Here is a 7221-nt window from a genome sequence, read left to right as displayed (position 1 = left end):
AATCCTCAAACTCCTGCTGCAAGGTCTTCTTCTTCATGTTTTTCACACTGTCGTAAAATTTGGATGCAATGTTTGCAGCGTAAAGTTCTCCTGGATCACTGAACATCTCTTCTCTCTCTTCTCTCTCCAGTCTCTCTAGTTCCCTCATTGCCTCTTCGGCCTCGTTGATAAGAGTTTCTCTGAGAGCTTCCTGCCTTTTTAGACTCAGTTCCATCTCATTCAGTTTGGCCTCCAGCTCGGCCGGGTTTTGGTCGTCTTCTAACCTCCCCTTGCAACAAGACTTCAAATCCTCAAAGTCTTGTTGCAAAGGCTTCTCCTTCATGTCTTTCACAGCGTTGTGAACCTTGGAAGGAGTGACATCAGAATTAAGGTCTCCTGGATCACTGGACATCTCTTGCCTCTCTTGTGTCTCTAGTCTCTCAAGTTCTCTTTTTGTCTCTTTGATCTCATTAATAAATCTCTCTTTGAGATCTTCCTGCTGTTTTAGCCGGAGTTCCATCTCTTCCAGCTCGGCCTCCAGGTCGGCCATGTCTTGGTTGTCTTCTATCCTGGCGCTCTCCATTTCCAGACTGGAGGCCAGTCTGTGGGTTCCCTCATCTAAGATATCCAGATGTGCAGGAGCGAAGCTGCCTTGGGGGTCTTGCTGGACTCCCGTTCTCGCCTGGGGTCCCATCATTTTGTTGCAGTATTGCTGAAATAAGTGAAACATTTCTCCTCAATACAATCACTAAAGTTGTCGATTGGTAAACTACCTTAAAGAGCTTTGCGCACGTCTGAACTGGTCAGTGATATTGCAAGCAATGAAAAATATGCAGAATTGTGTTGCATACAATTCTGCAGTTGATGACATCACAGACTGCATCGCCAGTGACATCACAGAGTCTTCCTTTGCTGGCGGTGTGACATCATTCCACCACCAAATATCTCACTATTTATTCTTGTTTACATTCAAAATAGTCCAGGATTCACTCGTTTTTATCCAAACTCATTTCTGTTTTGGGCCAGATCAAAAACCTGAATGTTCATAAAGTTCCTGTTGTGCCAGAACATATTGATGAAAACCAATTAAATTGTTAAAATATCAATAAATAGGTGTTTCAGCATCAATAAGTGTTTCTTAAAATAACATAATATTGAACATCTTTTCACACTAATCAGTTCATCCAGGATTGTTTTTGTGCTTTTCTGCAATCAACATCACAGATTTTGTGGCGCTAATTTAGAAATATCTATAAGGAATTTTTTACAATATTTGCGCTAACATATGATGTTAAATGTGATCTTTTATTAATCGCTCTATCGGTCATGGACTATAACTTGACATCAGGTCAGGCTGAGACAGCAGGCACTTGATCCAAAATGTTTATGGTCAATTTTGAGAAAAAAATGTCGATAAACTCAGAAAACATGTTGATAAACTCAGAAAACATGTTGATAAACTCAGAAAACATGTTGATAAACTCAGAAAATGTTGATAAACTCAGAAAACATGTTGATAAACTCAGAAAACATGAGGGGATCTGTTGATTTTTGTGTGAATTTTGCGGTTGTTTGTAAAAACTGGAGGGGCCCATTGCTTTGGAGTCTAGAGGGCCACATAAAAAGCTATGGCGGGCCAAATCTGGCACTCGGGCCTTGAGTTTGACACACGTGCCATATATGATAATCTATAGAACTTTTTTCAATATCTATACATTTTGAAGTTAATTTTGCTTGTTTAGTCAAACATTTATTTTCTTTTGTATTGTGGAAAAAGAGAGTGTGAAAGAAAATTTATAATAAATCGATGTAAACAACATGAAAAAGTAAAAGATAAAAACTAAAACTATTGATTTATAAATCTTGTTGAAAGTTGGTATTACCAGGGTTTCCGACCTCTCCCCTGACGTCCCGAAAGAGGGTCAAAAGACCCTGAGTCCAAACTGACGACTCTGATGGCTCAAATTAGCATCCCTTCTTCAATTGTAAATGTGGCCGTTGACCGTCAGGCCAGAAGGTAGGAGTGTGAATAGTCCATGTTGGGGGTGGGTATCTATTATACCTACAACTAGTCAGTCTAGTTTTGAAGCATACATGAAGTGTTTTTGGAGAGATGTGACCTTTTGCAGCTGATCCATGATGTTGTGCTGCATTATCCAGGTCATTTTGCCAAATGTACATAGAGTTTGCAAAACATACAATCCGTTTCAAGAAATATGCAAAGGTTTTTCTAAAAGAAATTAGTAATGTTTCTCTTTTAAATAAAGCTAAGAGGGTTTAAAATGACAGTTTAGAAATAAACTAACCAAATTAATTGTGTTGATCCACCTCAAAAAAATCATGCAAAAAGTGTAAGCAAAAGAGATCTGGGAGACTTTGCACATGCAAATTTGCATGCAGCCTTTTGTGCTGTGGAGGATAAATAGGTGACTGCTTCACCTATTTAGTTCTCAAGAACTAATGGCATTTATTTCAGTCATTATCTTGCGGGGGGTGACCAAGGTTCCATCACTATGTGACAGCTGGTCAGCAAACCTGGCAAACATGGAAACATTTATCAGGCATGCATTGGGGTGCAGGAGAGACGGGTGGACTTCCTGGTTGAGCTTGCAAAAGAGTTGGGTAACTCTCATGTGAGTGAGAAGAAGGCCCACAAGGAGAAACTGCTTCGGCAACAACCTTCCACACCCAGCTCAGGCAAAAGGGCGAAGTGTCAGGTCAACCATCGATGCAGGATGCGTGTCCTGAGGCCGAAACATCATCAGTGACCCCTCACACCCCCACCATGGACTGTTCTCCCTGCTGCCCTCTGGAAAGAGGTTCCACAGCATCCGGTGCAGGTCCACCTGGTTCCGAAACAGCTTTTTCCCACTTGCCATCAGACTGGTGAACTCTTAACTGGACTGTACTCAAAAACTGGTCTCCACTTTATACCTTGCACATGTACAGAGCTAAATAACTTATATTTTACTGTCAGTCCTGCACTTTATATTTTAGATTTAGATTTATATTCACATTTTATACCTTATTTTATTTTATTCTGGAGTAACCTCACAACATTGGAACCTCAAACATTGTCCTGAGCCGTATGCAACGAAATTTCGTTCTGTGTACACCCTGTGCATGCAAAATGACGACAAAGTCAGTCTAAGTCTAAGTCTAAGGAACAATTGTGCAACTGTGAGATGCGTTGAGGCAATTACCAGGGTAATTACCAGGGTAATGGCCTTATTTACAGAACAAAAGCGCCTGCTAGCTAAAATCCTTCAGGTCAGTCGACCCGTCTCTGGACTCCAAAGGTAGAAATGTTAAATGACCTTTCTCTGGTATTGCGTGTGTTAAAGTGAAGTTTTTATTAACCTCTTCCTGCTAGCTGCCCCCCCTGGGGGAATGAACTCAGACATCTTTTATATGGTGCAGGTGGGTCTCATCAACGTCTGATTGGCTTTGCTGATCCAATGGGGTGGCTGCTCTCCTGCAGCCTCTAGGCAGCCAATCAGAAAGCTGTGCCCGCACAGCTGATCCTGCATAATAGAAAAAAAACAAAGAGCCTCCACAGCCTGAAGAGGCCAGGGGCCGCAACAATGTTTATGTAGCTTTGTTGTGTTTTTACACCTTCTCGGCCTTTTGGCTAAGACAGCGGTCCCCTCCTTTGGGTGGTGATAGCGGTAGTCTTTGTGACTTGGCTGTTACCACTGATTTAGAGGTTCAGTAAATTTTGTCCCCGGTTGAGATATTGACCACTAAGTAGTGGAAAATATCTTTTACCTTTTATTTGTATTTATTGGTGTTTCTTAACTAGTGATGGTGAGATGAAGCCTCATGAGGCATTGAACCACTTGAGCCAACTGGTTCGAGAAAGGGTTCATTTCTTGAGGCTTCATGTGCACACGAAACCACCTACTGGCCAGGTGTATAATCACAGCCAGCTGTATCTTAACACGTGTGATGCATTGAATTTTTGTCTATTATGGCTCTTGGGAATGACTTCACAAAAGGTGTAGGACGAAATCATTTGTCAACATAAATTATGTATACACATATGTGTATAATAAAATATTGTTTGAATGTATCCTCTGTGTGTAATTATTCCCAAAATAGTAGTGTCATGTGATATGGCATGTTGTGTAATAATGTTTTTCTGTGACTCTAGAAAAATGGCCTGGGCTTAATCAGGCAGAGGACAATGAAAGTGCTTGTGGAACTAGGGAGGGGGTGGTGAACAGGCTAATGCTTGTGTAACTTGGATGATTTCATGCATTTTTATTAAGAAACAACAATTTCTCCACAGTTTTTATTCTCCCAACTCCTTGGAGCACAATAAACACCTCACCTTTACAGAAATGAAGAAACAGTGAAAAATACAGTTCCTCATAAGCAAACGTAATGCATCTGCAAATGTTCAGTTCACCTTACCTTGTTAGGGCTTATCAAATCGAAATCGAAAGAGGAGGGGAAATCCTCCTCTTTCTCGCCGGCTCCATCCTACTCCTATCCTGTCCTCGCGCTCCTAAATCTCCTATCTATCTATCTATCTATCTATCTATCTATCTATCTATCTATCTATCTATCTATCTATCTATCTATCTATCTATCTATCTATCTATCTATCTATCTATCTATCTATCTAACTATCTATCTATCTATCTATCTATCTACTAAACTCTCCAAACACCAAACTAAATAACCATTATCCAAACTCTGCTATCCAAACTATCAAAACTCTATCCACTCTCTGAACTGACCACAACTCGCCTACAACAACCCACATTTTGATTGGAGCCTGTGGGGTTTCTAAAGCTGTCAAACCCCGCGCCAACATCAGAGCCACTTCCCGAAGCAGTCACGTGGTACAGCCAGGCAGCGAGGCTTCGGACGTCATCGTTTTCGGCTCCTCCCCTAAATGAAGCAAGCCTCGATACGCGCTTTACGGAAACGCCCCCTCCATTACTCGACACACACCTCGAAGCCTCGGCACATCACGTAACATCACTATTCTTAACTATTTATTGGTTTTAGTAAAGGTTTTAAACCTTAACTGGTGGTGCCTCCACCATGGCGGCTAGCCATGCCAGCATGCGGAGGCACCACAGTGTTCGATTTTTATTTAAAGAAAAAGAAGAAGAAAATAGAATAACGAGATTGGACTTTTCCAGGAAGCTGATTCAACAGGTGATGAAGTTTCGGCCAGATGACCTGAATTGTATCCTTACCCTGCCTTTCAATAAGGGATATGACGTAAGTTTTTGCTCTGCCGCACTTCTTAAGGAATTTTGGACACGGTTTGAAAATGCTAAGACCCAGTTTTCAGTATTTGACGTCGAGAAACTGACTGACAACTCCCTGAAAACGGTGATTGTCAGGATGTTCAATGAGACTGTCAGTGCTGAAGACATCTGTATGTGGCTGGGTAGATACTGCACTGTGAGAGGCCAGGCTATGAAGGTGCGGGATGTGGACGGCATCTGGAACTGTGCTTGGCGGGTCCCCATTAAACAATGGGAAGTCTGGGGGGGGGCTTCCTTCCCCTCCCCGCCCTCTCCTCTCCTCCAATCAGAGGACCTGGCGGGAGATTTGAATTTTCCAACCCAGCTGCGTCCACTTGCTCATTTACCGTTTCTGTTAGCGTCTCTTTTCCTTTTTTCAGTTTATTTGCAAACGATTTTGGACAGTCTCTGAACAAATGATCCTGTCCACCACACAAATTACATTTCCGCCCGTTCGTACATTCATCAAAAGTGTGTCCCACTTCTCGACATTTACCGCAGAATACTTTTTCATAAGTTTCGGCCAGATGACCATGCTCGCCGCACTTCCGACACAGTTTGTGTGAAGTCAAATCAGAAAGAAGAAAAAAAAAAAAAAAAGTTGTGCGTTCCCACACGGACCTAAAAGCGGGACGGACAAGGAAAAAAAAAAGAGAAGACGGAAGTTAAAGCCGTCAAACAAAGAGGACAGGAGTTTGGGACTTTGTGAATCACAGATCCTAGTCAACCTGTGTACAACTGGATGATCTTTTAGATGAGCAGAGAGGCAGCCGGTAAGATATAAACTGTGTTGTTATGAGATCGGACCGCAAAGTTGTCTACAATCCAGTTTGGCCGATCGGATCATTAGTGACAGCTGAACTGAGGTGGTGGATTGCAGCGGCGACGCTTGCCGTTCATTGACTGATGGACTTTTATGATTGAATTGATTATTGCATTGATGAAATGGATTTGGGTAACAAGTTCAATTGTTAATTTACCATCAACTTCAAAGAATAATTTAAAGCTAAATTTATGATAAATATTTATTATTAATGTTGAGAAGCAGATGTTGTATGCTAAGAAATGTATGTGTATGAAATGTAAATATTAACTTGGAATGCACTTTAAAGTTAAGTTAAAGTTAACATAAGTTTAGTTACTTGTGTATTTAATTTTGATTATTTTGTATATTTAATTTGTGATGGGTTGCTTGGTATTATTTATATAATTTGCAACTAAGTGAAATTAATTTATACAGATTAGTAATTATTATTTTTTGGGTTTGTTTAAAGGTTTTTACCTGCATCCTCTGGATCAATGGTGAATATGTCCATACACTGAAATAAATGGAAGTAAAAGCAAGGAAAACTGTTTGGTCCTTCGAGTAAAATCCCTGCCATTAAGAATCTGCATGGGGTCATCCATCCCTTTTCAAGTGGGGAAGTTGCACAGTTTAAAAAAGAACTTGACAGTTTGGGTTGGCCTTGATAGTGAATGTAGCCCCTGTTCTCCCCCAGGACTGTCATTGAGGGGAGATGCTTCAGGCCCTGGAAGCCTTGGGGGTCTTCCCATTGCTTAATGGGGACCCGCCAAGCACAGTTCCAGATGCCGTCCACATCCCGCACCTTCATAGCCTGGCCTCTCACAGTGCAGTATCTACCCAGCCACATACAGATGTCTTCAGCACTGACAGTCTCATTGAACATCCTGACAATCACCGTTTTCAGGGAGTTGTCAGTCAGTTTCTCGACGTCAAATACTGAAAACTGGGTCTTAGCATTTTCAAACCGTGTCCAAAATTCCTTAAGAAGTGCGGCAGAGCAAAAACTTACGTCATATCCCTTATTGAAAGGCAGGGTAAGGATACAATTCAGGTCATCTGGCCGAAACTTCATCACCTGTTGAATCAGCTTCCTGGAAAAGTCCAATCTCGTTATTCTATTTTCTTCTTCTTTTTCTTTAAATAAAAATCGAACACTGTGGTGCCTCCGCA

General features: G+C 41.4%; 1 long non-coding RNA gene across 1 annotated transcript; it reads left to right on the top strand.

The window, feature by feature from the left end:
* Positions 1-5808: 5808 nt before the first annotated feature.
* Positions 5809-6701, top strand: LOC116730693 (uncharacterized). Its single transcript, XR_004341392.1, has 2 exons — positions 5809-6019; positions 6521-6701. It is a non-coding gene; the product is annotated as an uncharacterized LOC116730693 (long non-coding RNA).
* The last annotated feature ends 520 nt before the right edge of the window (positions 6702-7221 follow it).

The sequence above is a fragment of the Xiphophorus hellerii genome, chromosome 13 (assembly GCF_003331165.1).
Source record: "Xiphophorus hellerii strain 12219 chromosome 13, Xiphophorus_hellerii-4.1, whole genome shotgun sequence".
NCBI lineage: Eukaryota > Metazoa > Chordata > Actinopteri > Cyprinodontiformes > Poeciliidae > Xiphophorus > Xiphophorus hellerii.
Note: the sequence above shows the minus strand (reverse complement) of the source record. Positions and strands in the feature narration are given on the sequence as shown.